Here is an 18512-nt window from a genome sequence, read left to right as displayed (position 1 = left end):
GGGAATAGAGAAGAAATTGTTGTCCTGTAGGCAGGCACAGTAGCAAAATCACACAGGAAAGAAATTAAAAAAAAAAGGGGGAGGGGGTGGAGTGGAAAAAGATCAGATGAGAAACAAAGGAAACAACAATGGAGTTTGTTCTGAACTCTACTCATAAAGATTTAAATCAAGAATAAAACCAGTTCTGGGTGTAAAACAGTAAATGGGAGGTGAATTTGAACCACTCAGTGAGAAAGTTCTCATGTCCGTGACTGTGATATTAACAACAGCATCAGTTTTGTCAGTTCTGATTTTTTTTCAACTCATTCACAACTTCACTGAAGCTCCACTTGAGAATCCACAAAGCAGTAGAAATTATGACCTAGAAAAATATTTTAACAAATATTGACCTTATTTTTTTCGTACTAAGAGAGCTCAGTTTAGCTTTTATCCAAGTTAATACCAGACAGTAGTCGGTGTAGCATGTTGGTTACATTTTTATGTGATTTAACCCCATTTTCACAGCTCCCAAAAATAAGACACCCTACTCACTGATGAAATAATCTGAAAGTTGACAGCTCCTGCTTTTCATTTTATTTGTAATTTTACTCAATTTGTGAGATGTGATGATTACAGATCTAGTTTTATATGGTTTTCCTGAACTGTGTGGAGCTCCAGTGGCTTCAGTGGGGCAGAGTGACCACAAAAAGGTCTCTATTCTTGGTGAAGTTAGGAGGGGTGTCAGTAAAACTGCTACCTTAGACTTCTGGAGGGCAGACTTTGAATTGTTCAGGACATTCATAGGGAGAGTCCCTTGGGAGTCAGTCCCGAAGGACACAGGGGTCCAGGAAGGCTGGACACTCCTCAAGAAGGAAGTCTTAAAGGTGCAGAAGCAGGCTGTCCCTGTATGCCATAAGATGAGCCAGCTGGAAGAAGACCGGCATGGCTGAACAGGGAACTTTTGCTGAGTCTCCAGGAGAAAAGAGAGTTTACATCTGGTGTAAGAGGGGACAGGTAACTTGGGGAGAGTACAAGGAAGTTGCCAGTGCATGCAGAGAAAAAATCAGAAAGGCTAAAGCCCAGTATGAGCTCAACCTGGCCACTGCAGTAAAGGATAATGAAAAATGTTTTTATAAATATATAATGGCAAGAGGAGGGCCAAGGAGAATCTCTATCCTTTACTGGATGCAGCGGGGAACATGACTACTGAAGATAAGGAAAAGGGTGAGGTTCTTAATGCCTTCTATACCTTTCTTTACTAGTCAGACCACTTATCCTTGGGGTACTCAGCCTTCTGACCTAGAAGTCTAGGATGGGGACCAGAAGAAACCCCCCACAATTCCGGTGGAAATAGTTAGAAATCTGCTGCTTCACCCAGACTGTCACAAGTCCATGGAGACAGATGGGATGAACCTGAGGGTGCTGAGGGAGTTGGCCGATATGATTGCTGGGCCGCTTTCCATCATCTATCAGTGGTCATGGTCATCTGGAGAGGTCCCAGATGACTGGAGATTTGTGAATGTGATGCTCATCTATAAGAAGGGTTGTAAGGAGGACCCAGGGAACTACAGGACTGTCAGCCTGACCTCGGTGCCAGGAAAGGTGATGGAACAGGTCATCTTGAATGCAATCACACAGCATATGCGGGACAACCAGGGGATCAGGCCCAGTCAGCATGGGTTTATGAAAGGAAAGTCCTACCTGACCAACTTCATCTCCTTCTATGACCAGGTGACCTGCCTGGTGGATGAGGGAAAGACTGTTGATGTAGTCTGCCTAGAATTCAGCAAAGCCTTTGACATGGTCTCTCACAGTAATCTCCTGGAGAAGCTGGCATCCCATGGCTTGGACAGGAACACTCTTTGCTGGGTTAAAAACTGGCTGGATGGCTGGGCCCAGAGAGTAGTGGTGAATGGAGTGAAATCCATCTGGCGACAGGTCACCAGTAGTGTTCCCCAGGAGTCGGTACTGGGGCCCATCTTCTTTAATTATTTTTATTGATGATTTGGATGAGGGAATTGAGAGCACCCTCAGTGAATTTGCAGGTGACACCAAGCTGGGGGGAAGTGTTGATCTGCCAGAGGGTAGGAAGGCCCCGCAGAGGGACATGGACAGGTTGGATCGATGGGCACAGGCCAATGGGATGAGGTTCAAGATGGCTAAGTGCCAGGTCCTGCACTTTGGCCACAACAACCCCATGTAACGCTACAGGTCTGGGGGAAAGTGCCTCGAAAGCTGTGCAGAGGAAAGAGATCTGGGAGTGCTGGTAGACACTTGCCTGAACATGAGCCAGCACTATGCTTAGGTGGCCAAGAAGGCCAATGGCATCCTGGCTTGTATCAGGAATAATGTAGCCAGCAGGGCCAGGGAGGTGATCGTCCCCTTGTACTCTGCTCTGGTGAGGCTGCACTTCGAGTAGTGTTTTCCGCGCTGGGCCCCTCACTACAAGAGGGATTTTGAGGCCCTGGAGTGTGTCCAGAGAAGGGCTAAGAAGCTGGTGAAAGGCCTGGAACAGAAGTCCTATGAGGAGCGGCTGAGGGAACTGGGGTTGTTTAGTCTGGAGGAGGCTTAGGGGAGACTTTATTGCTCTCTACAACTACCTAAAAGGATGTTGTGGGGAGCTGGGTGCTGGCCTCTTCTCTCAGATAACTAGCAATTAAACTAGAAGGAATGGCCTCAAGTTACACCAGTGGAAGTTTAGGTTGGAAATTAGGAGACATTTATTCTCAGAAAGAGCAGTCAGGCATTGGAACGGGTTGCCCAGGGTAGTGGTGGCATCACCGTCCCTGGGGGTGTTTAAGGAAAGCTTGGACTTGGTGCTTAGGGACACGGTTTAGTGTGTGACATAGGTAGAAGCGGGATGGTTGGACCAGATGATCTTGGAGATCTTTTCCAACCTTAATGATTCTATGATTCTATTCTTGCTATTTTAACAATCTGAACACAGAGCTACAAACTTTGTCTTAAGTATGCCAGTTGAAAAAGTTTTTAAAAATACATACTTCTGAGGATCATACAGCTGCTAGTTTTTGAGTCAAATCTGCTACATGAGTGCTGCACACTTCATTCTTCTATAAGTGCCATTATGTTGACACAAATGAAGTTTCATGTCTCCAGTCTGCAAGAAACTCCACTTAGTTGGGCTGCTGCACCCGCGTAAAGCCAAAGGTCTGATGAAAGTCTTGGTTAAGGAAATTGCCCTGGAGCTAGGAAGGGGAAATTGAATTGTTCACACAAAAGAATTTGGTTATGAGAGCTTTTCTTCAGCCACTTGGGTCTGTCAGGGTTAGCTATCAGAGATATCAAGTATGTTTTGTTTTGTTTTTATATCAAATAAACCCTGTACATGACTGAAGCTTTCAAACCTTTTGCTCAACCACAATCCTATCCTACAAATAAAAGCACGGTGTGATTTTTAGAAGTGGAGAATATCTTCTAGCTGTGAGGCTTCACTACTGATCATACAGCTTAGAGTGGCACTCATGAAAGATCACCTGCTTCACAGGATTACAGTAGAAATTATCCAGATAAATTCCGTGTTTATTGCAATACCTGGGAAAAGCTTGCGTCTGAGCTTCACTATACAGCTCAAAACATGTTCAAAAACCCTCATAAGGGAAGACTGCTAGGGCATAGCTGGACTAAGAACTCATAGTACTATGAATCCATGGGGTTCACTTTCTGATACAGTGCAGAAGAAAGGGTGAATTGAAATCTGTGGAAAAGCACAAATCTGCTGCTGGATCTCTCTTTTTTTTTTTTTTTTTTAAAAAAAATCTCCTATTACTCCTGGGGGAACAGTATTCAGGCTGACCACTTTGATAAGAGACATTATTGGGTATTCTTAGGGTTTAGAAGTGTTCCCAAACACCTTGCTGCGCAACAAAAAAAACTTAAAAAACTGTTACTAGAAAACACTTGTTGAAACCCTGGGTATCAGCTTTTTACCTGGAATGTGCAGTTTCTGTGGGTTTATATGCAGCGTACTCTCTAAATACTTGAGATATGTCCTGGAGAGCTGGATAGTTGTAAAGAGTAGCACTGCCCTGTTTGCTTATTTGTCAAATACACAGGCAAGGAGAACTTTGCTGTTATTGGTTACCCCTGAAAAAAGAGAGGGGGTGGGGGGGTGGGGGGAGGGAAAGAGAGAGCAAAAGAATTGCTGAATTGGGAATGCAAACTATCAGAAAGATGACACTACCTTGTCTCTAACTGTAACAAAAAGTAGATGAGTAATTTTGACTGCAAAGAATTAGACAACCATCTATAACACTTGTAACATGCAGTTTCCTAGCCTTCAGTCTTTGCTACACAGGAATTCCTTGCCCCAAAACAGTTTTCATGTTTTCACTACTTCTCAGGGGATTTATCCTCTATGAAGTTATTCAGTCTCTCCTGAAATACATAAAAAACTTTAAACATCTTGCGACAGGGAATTTTATCTTCAACCATACATTTTATAAAGAACCTAGCAATTCTTAACGCAGACTAGGCTGAGGTAAATAAGTAAATAGCATAAATAAAGTTATTTATACACACAGAAATAAAGGAATGTTTTGTTTTGCTGCACATCATGGAAACAAAATAGAAACACAGGAGAGGAAGTGTATTAAAAGTACAATTGATATACTAGATTAGGTAGGAAATTCATTATCTTTATTATTTTAAATTATCGTAGACTTTCCTGAGACAAAACTCTTATAAATCTCTTTTTATATACTTTACAACTCAGATAGAACATTGCCCTGGAGAGAGAAACTATACTCTTTAAAGTCCATCCAGGTGTCTGTATGCATTTAACCTTTTTCCCCCAGACAAGTTTTTTTCTTAGTTTTCTGAGAGACAGTCCACCTGTTCTCAATTAGAATAGGCACTGGTTCACTTCCTTGATCTTTTAGAAATGCAGATTCCTCCTCCTTAGAAGAGATATAATCTCATTGACTGACCAGTTAGCCTCACTTTATAAAACTCTTCCCCTTTGTGTCATGGCTTAATGTACATGCATGACTCTAATTCTGAATCTCATTTAATGTTCTCAAAGATAAAACCACAAATTTCATTGCTGGCCTTCATGTGACATCAGGCACAATGATTATTTGTGTTGACCATACCTTTTTTCAAGTTTGCTACAGCAAAATTTAAAATGTATTTTGGAGGGACTTTAATGCCTAATTATACTGACTGTATGCCTAATTATTAATGCCTAATTATTAATGCCTAATTATACTGACTGACTGTTGTAACATGACACTGAAAGCCTATAGTTTCTGTCACTTGGATCCAAATTCTCCCAACCACCATTAGTAAGGGGTTACTGCATGTTAAGATCATCCTAGTTTTCAGTTTCACAGTTAAGTCTCCAATTCTCAGCTGGCATACAATAACTAAAGTACATTCTGCTTCCTAAAAAAAAAAACAGCAAAAGCAGTTCCCCACTTACTTCCTGTTAGGTCTTTTACATAATAGGTATGTGTACACTCATGTAATTATTATTTTTTTTCCTTCTACCTCAGAAAAGTGCAATAAAGAGAGGTATATTAAACAAACCTTTTAGGATATGTTTGCATTTGTTTAGTTTTCTTTCTTTCTTTTTTTTTTTTGAATTACATTTCAAAGTTTCTGTAAATATTATATATAAATATATAACTTTATATAACTATATAACTTTATATATATATATAAATATATAACTTTATATAACTTTAGTCACCATGTACAAAGACTACTCTGTGCAATAGGCATCTATGTAGACCTGGCTCAGTGCTCCTGGAGCTGTATGCAAATCTTTAGTTTTATGTTAAGTATGAATTTATGTGCATAATTTGTGGTCCTCCTGAATGAATAAGTTCTTTACAGCCTGATTACTATACAGCCTGATTACTATTGTCGAACATATAGAAATGTGTACATGTATTTCCAATAGATCTATAACAACTATTTAATATCAGGTAAATATTAGCAGCACATATATGAAATTTAGAAGTGCCTATTAGCAGAGAAATCCATAAATAATTTTTCAAAGAACTGATATATAATTGGGAATGTCTATTATAACTTGAAAATATTATGCCAATGAAATTTGGAGGCTTTTAAATATGTTGTATTGTCATTCATATTGATAGTATGAACATCAATAGCTGCTTTTATACCTGTTATATCCAAAAATAAATTGATTTTAAATTTAAAACAGCATATTCTAGAGCATAACATAAACATTTGCTGATGTAGTTAAAAAAAACAACCAACCAAAAAACAAAACAAAACAAAACAAAAACTGTTATGCCAGTTATACCATAATTCCACTCCACTGAAAAAGGACTACATTCTAAAAAAAATATTCTGCATTTGGAATTGCAGGTAATTTTTCCAAGATCATTCTCTCTCTTGCTCTGTCACCAGTGAGTAGCAAGATATGCAGAACTGTCTAAGTGTATCTGTCCCAGTGAATATGTTAGAGACCTGAGCTTCTTTCCAAATCTGCCTCCATATTTAGAATTTTCAGTGTTGGATGAGACTGAGAATCGGGATCTGAATCTTTCATGTAATGTCACTCAATATTAGTGTTGACAATGTAATAGATTAATATATACCTATATGGGGAAAAAAAAATCTAGCTTGTAGAACTTGTGAAAACAGTCATCTTGGTCTAAGATGAGTCAATACAATTTTGATGCTTATTTCAGGTTAAACAAATTTTGTGGACAACATAATTTGGAATATGACAATATTCTGACTCATAATTTTCAAAAAGATGTTTGTCTCCACATTAAAAAAAAAAAGATGAAAAAAAATGTTCCTGTTTTCTTTTCCATTGTCCTCCTTTTCTGCGATTTTCATTATTATCAAGCAAAATTGCAAAAAGAAAACAGTGAAAACATGAAATATGTAAATTGCATAAAATAATGTTTTTAAATAAGAAACATTAGAAAAAAGACTAGGAATTAATCTATTAGAAGATTTTTAAAATTCAAAATATTTCATATGTTTTTCCTTATTATTAAACAGCTTTATTAAGTGCCTTGCTGGATCAAGCTCAGCATATACACAGTTTAAGTCAGACTCTGGATACACATTGATTAATACTGGAATTACAGAAATGTTAGAATAGAATTATAGAATTATATTCTTTTTTTTTTTTTTTTTTTAATCAAAGTGAAAAACTGAAGGGGTGTGAAGCTTTGACATATAAGCTTGAAGCTTTTATGACAAAGTACATCCTATCCCCCCACCCTAAAACTTATTCTGTAGAAACAGCTTATCTGCAATCCTTCTCAATCATTTGTTTCCATCATCATAAGATAGTATTTTCGTCTGATGTCTCATATCTATGGTAGAAATCAATTAAGTTTAACCAGCATAAAATGGCTAGTCTGCAGTCAGAGGCAACCCGAACAAACAAGGATCTCAAAAAGAAGAACTGACATACTAGGCATTGGTCAAATCGTTAAGAAATGTCTATAGAAAGAGAACAGTACTTAGCTTCATAAGTAATAAATTCCAGAATAATGATTTAATCATGATGATATTTGTAATCATGAGTATATGCATGCAAAAATTTCCATAAACTTAATTTGATCAGTACGTGAAAATACCAAATCTGGTGAAATATAAACTAAAATATGAAAATTAAAATCACTTTAGCTACTTCAGGTAATATCAACAAGTATTCTCAGCAGGGCTCTTAGTAAAAATTATTATTTTAAGTGAGTATAAGATGAAGTAACTACCAGTTGAATAATGCATAGATTCTGGTTATTGCACTTGATTTGCCTTTCATTGTTCATGGTAATTTAAACATACAGTTTAAAATATTTCAAAAGCAATTGAAATTACTGGCATCTAAAAGAACCTGATGCTTTTCAAGCCCCAAAGAAATATATAAACCACTAGACATGAAGAATAATAGTTTTCTTATCATCCATATAATACCTCAGTGATGTACCAAATGAAAAGATAAAGACCAGAAAAAAATCATATGGAAATAAGGAAATCCCTTTTAATGCAAATAGCACAAGCATCTGATATCCTCTATAAAACATAGTTTACTATATGCTTTAGGAAATTAAAATCAAATTACCTGAATCATTTTTCTTCCACACACCTTTTTGTACCCATGACAGAGAGACTGGAAAACAACATTCATATATAGTTAAAATGTTCTCAGTGTTCTTATTAAGACAAATTATAACACAACTATATATATATTATACAATAATTCACAAGTAATCCACCTTATTGGTAAGTCCTTTAATATCTCTCCACTGAATCTAATCTTGGTTAGCTGAGTTAGATCTATAAAGGATATAGAATCTCTAGACAGCAAACTTAAGGTTAAGAGTGACCCCAATAAATACTTTGTTCTTTATATAAAGAATGGTATATAAAATTTAACAAATGATAATGAATAATGTAAAGAATGGTATATAAAGTTTAATGTAATTGTATTTAAAATTAAATATATAAGCTTTATATAAAGTCACAGATTTTGAGCATAATTCACCTTTTCTTACCTACCATTTTTAAGTCCCCTTCCTAATACTTTTGAGAAGACCATGGCTCTCTTTCTTCCATGTATTACTTACATAAGGTTACGTAGAAGGAGAATGTGTGCTTCTTTAGGGGTTACTGGTCAAGGATCTTTTCCAAGGCACAAGGGATAATAAGAAAGGGAGGCAGTAGTGAGAACCAAGTTTGTTCAACCACACTAATTTAAGAAGGCATATGAGAATATAGGAATGTTTGTTCCAGCAGGGTCATCTACTTGAAGACTTCCAAGTTGGGAGACAATGACAAGGAACAAACCTCTCACTCACAGTAGTCAGTGGGCTATCAAACTACAGGTGCCATTTCCAGGAAGATCAACCTGGACTTGGCAGCTAATAAGGGTAACTGTGGCCAAGTGATGCCTGGCTTGGGAGGGTGAAGGAAACTCCAGAGCTCTGCAAACCCATGGGGATGTGCAGGGGCAAGGGAGAGCAGGAGGAACAAAGAGGGAGGTTGGTAGAAAAGGGTATAAAAAATATAAAAGGCTTGTATATACAAAAGGTATAATAGTATGCTCATCAGGACGATCCCTGCATCTGATCACTGCAGTCTGTCCCATCCTCTCATATTTTTTCAAGAAATCTTTTCATGAACTCTCTCTTCCATGCATATGTGTGCTGCAAAGACTACACACCAGCTGCTGGCAAGACCAATATATGTGTGAGTGAAGGTTGGTGCCAGCTACTGCAGTCAGGCCGGGGGAGTTGCCACTGCTAGCCTGTGTTGCCAGCTGCTGGAGCAAGTGGGGATCTAAGTATCAATAGTTAGAGGGCCCTCTCTGGACCTAGGAGGGTTCCACAGATTTGGGGCCTGGTGTGCCAGCCCACCAGTACTGGGGGACTGGTGTGAGTGGTCTGGATGCCAAATGCTGGAGTCAGACCAGGGCTGTAAGCCCCTCTAGCTTGTGGTACCAGGTACTGGAGAGAGTGGGTTCCTCACATCAGCTACTGAGCTGAGTGGCGTTTTCTACTCTCAGCCACTGGGGTTGAATCAGTGTGTGTTCACAAGACCAGCTACTTGGGGGTCACGTCAACAGCTTCCAGCACAGGCCCAGTTCAGCTGCTGTTCAACTGCTCTGGGTAATAGTGGTGGTAGGGGGACAGTTGGACCAGATGATCTTGGAGGTCTTTTCGAACCTTATTGATTCTATGATTCTGTGATTGTCATGAATGAGGCAAAAGCAGGGCTCTGCACCAGTATCTGGAGTGGGAACACGGGTCACAGCCCATGTGCCTGATGCCAGCTGCTAGGGGCAGCATCTGTCTGCATCTTCCCCAAATACTGTGTGTGTGGCTTGTACACATGTATTTGCTAGCAAACTTTAAGCTGGACTACCTGTCAAGTAGCAAGAGCTTCAGGCCTAGGGGGTAGAGGGTCCATGCTGGTATGCTGTGGTGGTTTACCCAGCTAGGCAGCTGAATTCCAACACAAGTGCTTTCTTTCTCCCCTTCCTCAAAGGGAAAGGGGCAGAAAATACAATGGAAAGGGCTAATGGGGGCAGGGAGATCACTCAACAGTTATAGTCACGAGCAAGACAGACTCAGCATAGGAAGGTTAATATAACATGTTGCCTATCACTAGCACACTAGAACAGTGAGAAACTAAGAACAAACTAAAAACACCTTCCCTCCATTCACTCTCTTCTACCCCCACCCCCCCACCCCCCCACCCCAAGTGGTGCAGGGGAACAGGTAATGGGGGCTGCTGTGAGTCCCTAACACTTCATCTCTGACACCCCTTCACGGTCACTCTCTGCCCCTGCTCCACGTGGGGTCCCTCCCACGGAATGCCATCCTTCCCGAACTGAGCCTGCGGGGGCTGCCCACAGGCAGCAGCTCTTCAAGAACTGCTCCCACATGGCTCCGTACCACAGGGTTCATCCCCCAGGAGCAAACTGCTCCAGCACGGGTCCCCCACGAGCAGCAGCTCCCCCCAGACCCCTGCTCCTGCGTGGGCTCCTCTCCACGGGCTGCAGCTCCGGCCCGGGGCCTGCTCCTGCGGGGGCTCTCCATGGGCCGCAGCCTCCTCCAGGCCACATCCACCTGCTCCACCGGGGGCTCCTCCACGGGCTGCAGCGTGGAGATCTGCTCCATGTGGGACCCATGGGCTGCAGGGGGACAGCCTGCTCCACCAGGGGCCTCTCCACAGGCCACAGGGGAACTTGTGCTGCGTGCTTGGAGCACCTCCTGCCCTCCTTCTGCACTGACCTTGGGGTCTGCAGGTCTGGTTCTTACTCATTTCTCTCTCAGCTGCTGTTACACAGCATTTTTTTTTTCCTTTCTGAAATCTGCTCTCACAGAGGCACAAACAAATGAACTTACTTGCTCAGCTCTGGACAGTGGCAGGCCCCTTTGGAGCTGGCTGGAGCTTGCTCATATGTAACATGGGACAGCTTCTGGACTCTTCTCACAGAGGCCACAACTGCAGCACTCCTGCTCCAAAAACCTTGCCATGTAAACCTAATACATACTGGGTACTAACAGAGGGACTTGCAAATGTGGTGTGCTTGAGGGATGAGTGTATACGTGCTACATGTTTGTAGCAAACTTCAAGCTGCACCAGCTGGTGAAGATGACCTGTGAATTGGGTAAGGGGACCAGGATCTGGCTGGGGGTTGCTGCATGGAACAAGGGGCCATGCCAGTACTTGAGGGATCTGGGCAGTCATGCTGGATGGACAGAGGGGCTATATCAGTACTTGAGGGATATGCGAATGCATGTGTGCTTGTGAATCTAGAGTGCTCTGTGTGCGCCTGCACTAGTGAACTTCTCTCTCTACCATCTGGAGAGGGGGAAGGCAGTTCAGCTGTCTGTCTATGTTTATGTGAATACTGTGTGCAAGTGCTGTTGAAGACAGCCCTTGACCAGGGCAGCCTTTGTGGTTGGTCTTGTAAGTGTCCTGTCTCTGTCTCTGTGTTTCTGTGCATTTCTGGGATATGTGCTCAGCTTTGCTCCTTGTTGAATTTGCAAAGGGGAAAGCAGCAGCCACATCTTCCTGCCTGGGCAGAGACCCCAGGTCTCCATGCACTGGGCTAGGCCCCAGTGGCTGGGCAGGAGCAGTCCCGAGCCATGACAGCTGGAGGAGACAGCCACACTCTTCACCTTGCTACCTTGCTTAACGATATAGTATATAGTTGTGTTAATATTTATATATAAATGTGTTATATTAATACAGTGGAATTATTCACTAAAATAACAAAAGCAAAATATGAATAAATTATAAATAATGTAGAAGGGTAAAATATAGGAAAAAATAGAGAAACAAAAATATATTTTGAGTAAATTAAGTTTGCTATTAAGTACTTTTTTTTTTTTTTTTTCTCCTTCCCCCCTTCCCTCCTCCAGAAGATTTATAAACCCATCTCTCTAAGATGTGGACTAGAGGAATTTACACATATAGATGCAGTTTCCTCTGTCTACACATGTAAAATAAACTAATATTTTCAACTACTAGAAGCTTACAATTTATTATTTTGATTACTTAGAATTTTTGGAGTTCAGGCCAACTCTTTACATTCTTTAATACAAATTTAGGAGATTAATTGCAGGCACTTATTCCTGAAAATGTGGTCTCAGATTCCAATGTTAGAAGTAAGCAATTACACTTACTTGAAATGTTCAGACAAAGCTCCTAAAAATTTCTGCCTCACATAACCAAATAGATGTTTGGCCATCTTCCTTAAATATAAATCATTAAATTGTTGTAAAAATGAATGATGACATACAACTTGTCACAGAAGTACCCAACAAATCAGTTCAGACTCCTTCCAAGACCAAGCAGTATGTTCAACTGCTGTCTAAGAACAAACACTTAACAGAATCAGGGCAAAGAGAGAGGAGCTGTGTCCAATCATTTAAACAGTTTCTAGAGCATTTGCCTCAAAAGCTGAAAGCAGAAAGCTACTTTAGGTATTTTGTGCATACAAACTGTATGAATTCTATTCAAGTCTATGTGAGCTTGAAATCATCTCCTCAAAAAGGTTCTTGTCTTGTGAGATACCTTGAAGGAGGCTATCTGATCTATTGGAGCTCAGCTGAAGACTAAACTTTACCAGAAGGTGGAGCTGTGAGGTTCTGCCCCTTTGTCTCTGTTTCATTGCTGTTTTAAATGCAGCAGTAGCCTCACATAGAATTCAGATATAGTCACAGAGCTTTATCCAAAACCTGAGATCTGCTCCTTTTGCTCCTGAGTCAGATTTCCTCTCACTAGCTCCTCATTTCATTTTGTAATTCTGATACATCTGGCTATATAATCTCTAGAGGAAAGTTGGCATTAGTTTTGACCAAGGTGTATGTGTACTTAGTGCCCTGGTTCCAGTTAGGACAGAGTTAATTTTCCCTCATAGTAGCTGGTAGGGTGCTATGTTTTGAATTAGGATGAGAAGAGCGCTGATAACATGCTGATGTTTTAATTGTTGCAGAGCAGTGTTTACACCAGGCCAAGGACTTTTCGGCTTCTTGCTCTGTCCTGCCAGCGAGCAGGCTGGGGGTGTAGCAGGAGCTGGGAGGGGACAGACCCAGGACAGCTGACCCAAACTGGCCAAAGGGGTATTCCATACCATCTGACGTCATGCTAAACAATATATAGGGGTGGCTGGCCGGGGTGGGGGGCCGGCTGCTTGGGGATAGGCTGGGCATCGGTCAGCGGGTGGTGAGCAATTGCATTGTGCATCACTTGTTTTCTTACACGTTATTATTGTTAATACTATTATCATTATCACTATTATTATTATTATTGTTATTATTATATTCCTGTCTTAATAAACTGTCTTTATCTCAACTCACAGGCTTCACTTTCCCGTTTCTCTCCCCCATCCCAGAGAGGGAGGGAGGAGGGTGAGCAAACGGCTGTGTGGTGTTTAGCTGCCAGCCGGGTTAAACCACAACAGCCCTTTTGGCGCCCAACGTGGGGCTCGAAGGGTTGAGATATCGACAAATTTGACCAGAGTGTGTTAAACTAAAATTGGTATAAGTATTGGACCTGCTTAATAGTTGCTAGTCACGACGTTGATTGCCTTAATCTCCAGTCTGCTGTACCTGTATTCCAAATTGAGTTTTATAGTGCGTTACTTTCTGTATGTGCTCCCTTGTTGCACTGTTTATCCTTTCCGGGCCCTGGTTTAAGATTGTTATGGTACTGTGCGGTGTAGCAATGGCTTATGAAATGATGAAATATCTGGTCACGACTTTAACCTGGTATTTGTACTCAGCACTGACGTCGACTCTATACTTTGGAACCCATATCTCGGAAACTATTAGCAATTACACCTATTGCCTGTTTTCGTTAGGGAGCCAATCTGTGAAGGGGACAGGGGAAGACATGTTTCCCTACCTGTTCACTCTCCCTTTCTCCTTCACCACCACCCTCTTATCCCCCGAGCTAGTTACGGTGGTTCTCCGAGATGTTGAATATCCTTGGGATACTCAGACCAGCCTGCTCTTGTTGTTATGTCTCCTGAATGCGCTTCAGGTTTTGTTGAGGGTTAAACAACTACTTAGGAATCTCATCCGGAGATCTGTCTTGAGGCGGGATAGTTGCGAGTGGCAGGGAGTGTGGGAGGATATGGGCAGGTTTCTAGAGCAGTGGTCACCTCCAGTGTTTTGGACATTCACCCCTGAACAACTGTGAAATCCTAAAAAGCTAGCAGAATGCTTGAAAAAAAGGTGTCATGACTCTGGCAGTTCCAAAGTGACACAAATCACTGTAGCGTGCTGGGGTCTGGCTTGTGCCTATCGAGCTGCAATTGGTTTATTGTTAATTAATTGGACATAAAGTTTCCTTTTTTATTCTCTGAGCTACTTCTGTGGATTTTCCTGTAGGAAGAAGTGAGCAAACCTATTGCTTTCTGTGTACACCCCACTTAAGTCTATAATTAGCATTCATTCTTTAAGTAGGTGGCAGTTTTAAGACAAGCTTACAATGGTACTTTAAAATGTTGCTTCATATCAATCTTTTGGTGAGAAACAATTGGAATTACTAGGTTATTTTGGTAATTTTTTCTGGAATCAAGTATTTAAAGGCATACTTAAGCCTAACATCTTATACTTCACACACAAAACAAACAAACAAACAAACAAAAACCCTTAATTGGTAGCGATATTTGGGGCCAGAAGAGAGAGAGATTTTTTTTTATTTTATTTTCGTTTTTTTTAAGAGAGAAAAACAATCTAGTATGAATTCTTGTGCTGAGTGTAAGTGTCCATGTTTTAGTAGCAGGGTGCTGCAGAGAGCCTTCTGTGAGGGAAGGCTAGGGCTGCCCCATGCTGGACACAGTGGTAGCAACCAACTCTAACAGCCCTGACTTATAGCATGGCTTGTCCCAGAAGACAAGATGGAGGAAAACGTATTTAAGAAAGGGCAGAAAACACTACACAGACAAAAATGAGGAACAGCAGAAAACGAGTAAGAAACAGAGTGAACACCAAGGACAGAGAAAGCGAAGGTGATCCATGGCACTGGAGTAGATGATCTGCTGCAGCCCTATGCCAAAGTGGAGGTATATTTCTGAAGGAACTGCAACCATGGAGGAACTCACACAGGAGTAAAGAAAAAGAAGTGGCAGAGAGGAACCACAGTGTACTGACCCCAACGCCATTCTCCCTGCACCAGTCAGGGGTAGAGGAGTTGGAAGTCATGCTGAGACTGGGAAAGGAGAGAGGAAATGTGCTGTTTTAACACCTTTTTGTTTCTCACTATTTTAATTGGCAATAAATTTTTAATTTTCCTAATCTGAGTCTGTTTCACCTGCAACAGTAATTAGCAAGCTCCCTGTCTCTGTCTTGAACCATGAGCTTTCTCATCTTATTTTCTCCCACTGTCCTGATGACAAGGGGAAGTGATTGAGCAGCTGGGTGGGAGTTTGGTTATTGACAAAGGCTAACTCACCATAATTCCTCATACTTGTCCTATGGCACATTTCTATCCAAAAGGAATATCTGTCATCCCTTATTTTGCTTTTACATTTTCTCTTGTTTTAATTAATATTAAAATATTTTTTGTTGTTGTTGTTGCTGTTGTTTTTTTTTTTCATTTTATGTTGCTAATGTTCATTTTCAAATTATGATCCTTCTGCAAACTTAACTCTAAATTGTATGTACTTAGAAATCATTAGAGTTAGATAAATGTAAATTGGAAACATTTCAACAGTTTTAAAACTCTGATATCCCGTATATTTAAAGTGGGGGACTGACAGCACTCTACAGATTCTAAAACAAAAGAGATTTTCAAGCTCCTTTCTGTATAACTCTCTATAAAGATATATTCATCTGAACTTAACAGACTAAAATTACTTTATTGCTTTCAAGTTGGTAATAATTGCACAGATCATCCCTGAGCTGAAAGCAATACACTTTCTATACAAACAACAGTATAATTCATGCTCAACAACAGCGCCCCCAAAGTACACTTGTAACATAATACTACACTGAAAGATCTATCTTGTATCTAATTCCTATTCTAAAATGATCGAAAAATAAGAAAGATACATTTACCAGAAGGTGAAAAATAAGAGTCCACTTACTGGAAGAAGTATAAAGAAGGGCTACTACATTAGGGAATGAAAAATCTTTCGTGCAAAAAGGAGGTTAAACGAGATAGGCTGAGAGCTAATGTGAACTGTTCACATGCCCTTCAAAAGGACTGCTGTCCTTCAGGGGAACACTTCAGGGGAACTTGAACAGACTTCAACAGAGCCCAGAGAAAAGCCTTTTGCTTTTTTTTTTTTTTTTTTTTTTTTTTTTGTATCAAAGGAGTCACCTTAAGATCAAGCTGAGTATAGGAATCCGGAAAATCATAGGAGTAATTCATCACAGTAGTGAGGTTCTAGAACAGCTTTTCACAATAAATAAATAATATATTTTTAAAAAATAGCATGATACGGCTGGTATATAGAAAGATGTATATAAAGAAGGTAACTTATCAATGTGTGCAAATATCTGAAGGAAGGGTGAAAAGAGGATGGAGCCATATATTTTTTCATTGGTGCCCAATGCTAGGACAAGAGATAATGGGCACACACTGGAACACAAAAGGTTCTGTCTAAACATCAGGAAACAGTCCTTTATTGTGAGGGTGACCAAGCACTGGAACCAGAGAGGCTCTGGCGTCTTCTTGGAGATCTTCAAAAGCTGGCTGAATATGGTGCTAGGCAACCTGCTCTAGGAGTCTCTTATTGAACAGGGTGTTTGGACCAGATAACCTTCAGAGGTTTCTTCCAACCTCTTAACCATTCTGTGATATCTGTTCACTTGCACTCAGTGGTTCAAAGGGCCCTTCCTTTAAATTCCTTTTTGGTTTATAAAGTTTTTTGAAAATCTGGACTTCTTCATGTACACTGGCAATCTTAGTAAACATGACTCACAGAGAAAGGGTTCACAATCTGTCCTTAGTTCACTTTTAAAGCAGATTATTACATCATCAGCAAACATTGCTCTCCGTTCTATTTCAGATTGGTATGCAAACTGTATTACACTTTTTTCTTTAAATCACAATGCCTTAATGTAGCTAAACTTCAAGAAAATAGATTTATTCTCTTGGAAAGAAAATGGATAATTAAATCTTCCTTGAAAATGATTAAGTCTTATTGAAAAAAAAAAAAAGAATCTAGGGAGAAACATCTAATTGTAATTGACTGAGAGTGCTTCATTGAGAGAAAATAGATCAAAACATTTGGCATGCACAGCTGAGATTGGCCAAAAAAAAGAAAAATCCAGTACTTAGATGAGAGACAGACACCCATACAGAATAAGTCACCTTTACTCTATTGTCTGTCCTCAATCACATGACAGCAAATATTACTAGGAATGACACTGCAAAATCACCATGCCCCTATAATTTCAGTACTCGCTCACATGAGGTGTGGAGTTTATTAGTGCTTTCCTTAAAACACGTCTAAAAATAGCAGAAGAAAAGGTATATTCTTTCACTTATAACTCCTATTAAAATGCCCCTCATTTTCTGCAGGACAGTAATAATATGCTGAATCTGTTACACTCATTTTTATCCCCTTCTTTGACTTTGCTGTTGGGCAGTGTCAGGCTACTGTTGCTCTGGGAATTAGCTTACAAAGGCTGTTTTATTGCTGTTCACTGAGCACCTTCCCACTGGGATCTTTAGTGTCACCTCAGTAATGCAGCTAGCTGGCTCCAGTCCAGTGCCTAGAATCTAACATTTATTTTTTTCTTTGATTGGATTTCATTTTTTTCATGAAATCAGTAAATTATTGCAAAAGCTCAGCTTGAATTCTAATTTTGTAATGTTGCATATTCTGACAGGCATCAATTAAAGTTTTGGTGATGAAGTAGAATCAATGACAGGGAGTCTCTGACAAAAAAAAAAATCCACTATGTTTACTTTTAAATTCATCATGTATTTAGTAAAAGTAATAGTGTGCAGACTGGTTCTAAATAAAGCAACAAGTTATAATGCCCAAGGCAAAAAGCATATCAGTTTCCAGATTATTGCATATTTCTGAGAGGAAAGCAGAGCTAAGTAAGGGAGGCATAGAGGGATCCTTTTTAATTTAATTTTGAGTACAATCTGTATCAATTTTAAACCACTGAATTTAAAAAACATGCATGGGAACTCAACATCAGATTAAAACTAAGTATTTATTCCATGATACAGATAGATATGCATATTCTTAGACAAGCTTTTGGATCAGTTGCCATTGGTCTCTTGATCATGCCAGACGTCAGATATTGGACTTGATTTTGATTTTTTTACACAAATCTACATCTGAATTAAAGATGACAAAATAATTCTGTTTATCATTGAAACTATTAATCTGTGGCTTACAGGCAGAAGATTCTTGACTATAGAGAAGCTAGATCACTCATGGAAGGACCGACAGTCAAATGAGGTAAAGGTTTTCAGATGTTGCAGTGTTGTAATTTTTTGTTTGCTTGTTTGTTTCTCCCTTTGTGTTGTTTGCTTGTTTTAGATCCACCTGATTTCATATCATTTTGTAATGGGACTTCATTGCATTGCAC

General features: G+C 40.0%; 1 protein-coding gene across 1 annotated transcript in view; it reads left to right on the top strand.

The window, feature by feature from the left end:
- The window catches only part of LOC310891952 (uncharacterized protein), an 86943-nt gene that overhangs the window by 45899 nt on the left and 22532 nt on the right, over positions 1-18512 (top strand). Inside the window, exon 2 of the mRNA XM_083819446.1 lies at positions 18321-18382. The gene's annotated coding sequence lies outside the window, so the exon portion shown is untranslated. The remainder of the gene's footprint in view (positions 1-18320; positions 18383-18512) is intronic.

The sequence above is a fragment of the Anser anser genome, assembly GCF_964211835.1.
Source record: "Anser anser genome assembly, chromosome: 1".
In the NCBI taxonomy this organism is placed as follows: domain Eukaryota; kingdom Metazoa; phylum Chordata; class Aves; order Anseriformes; family Anatidae; genus Anser; species Anser anser.
This window is presented reverse-complemented; position numbering and strand designations above follow the sequence as displayed.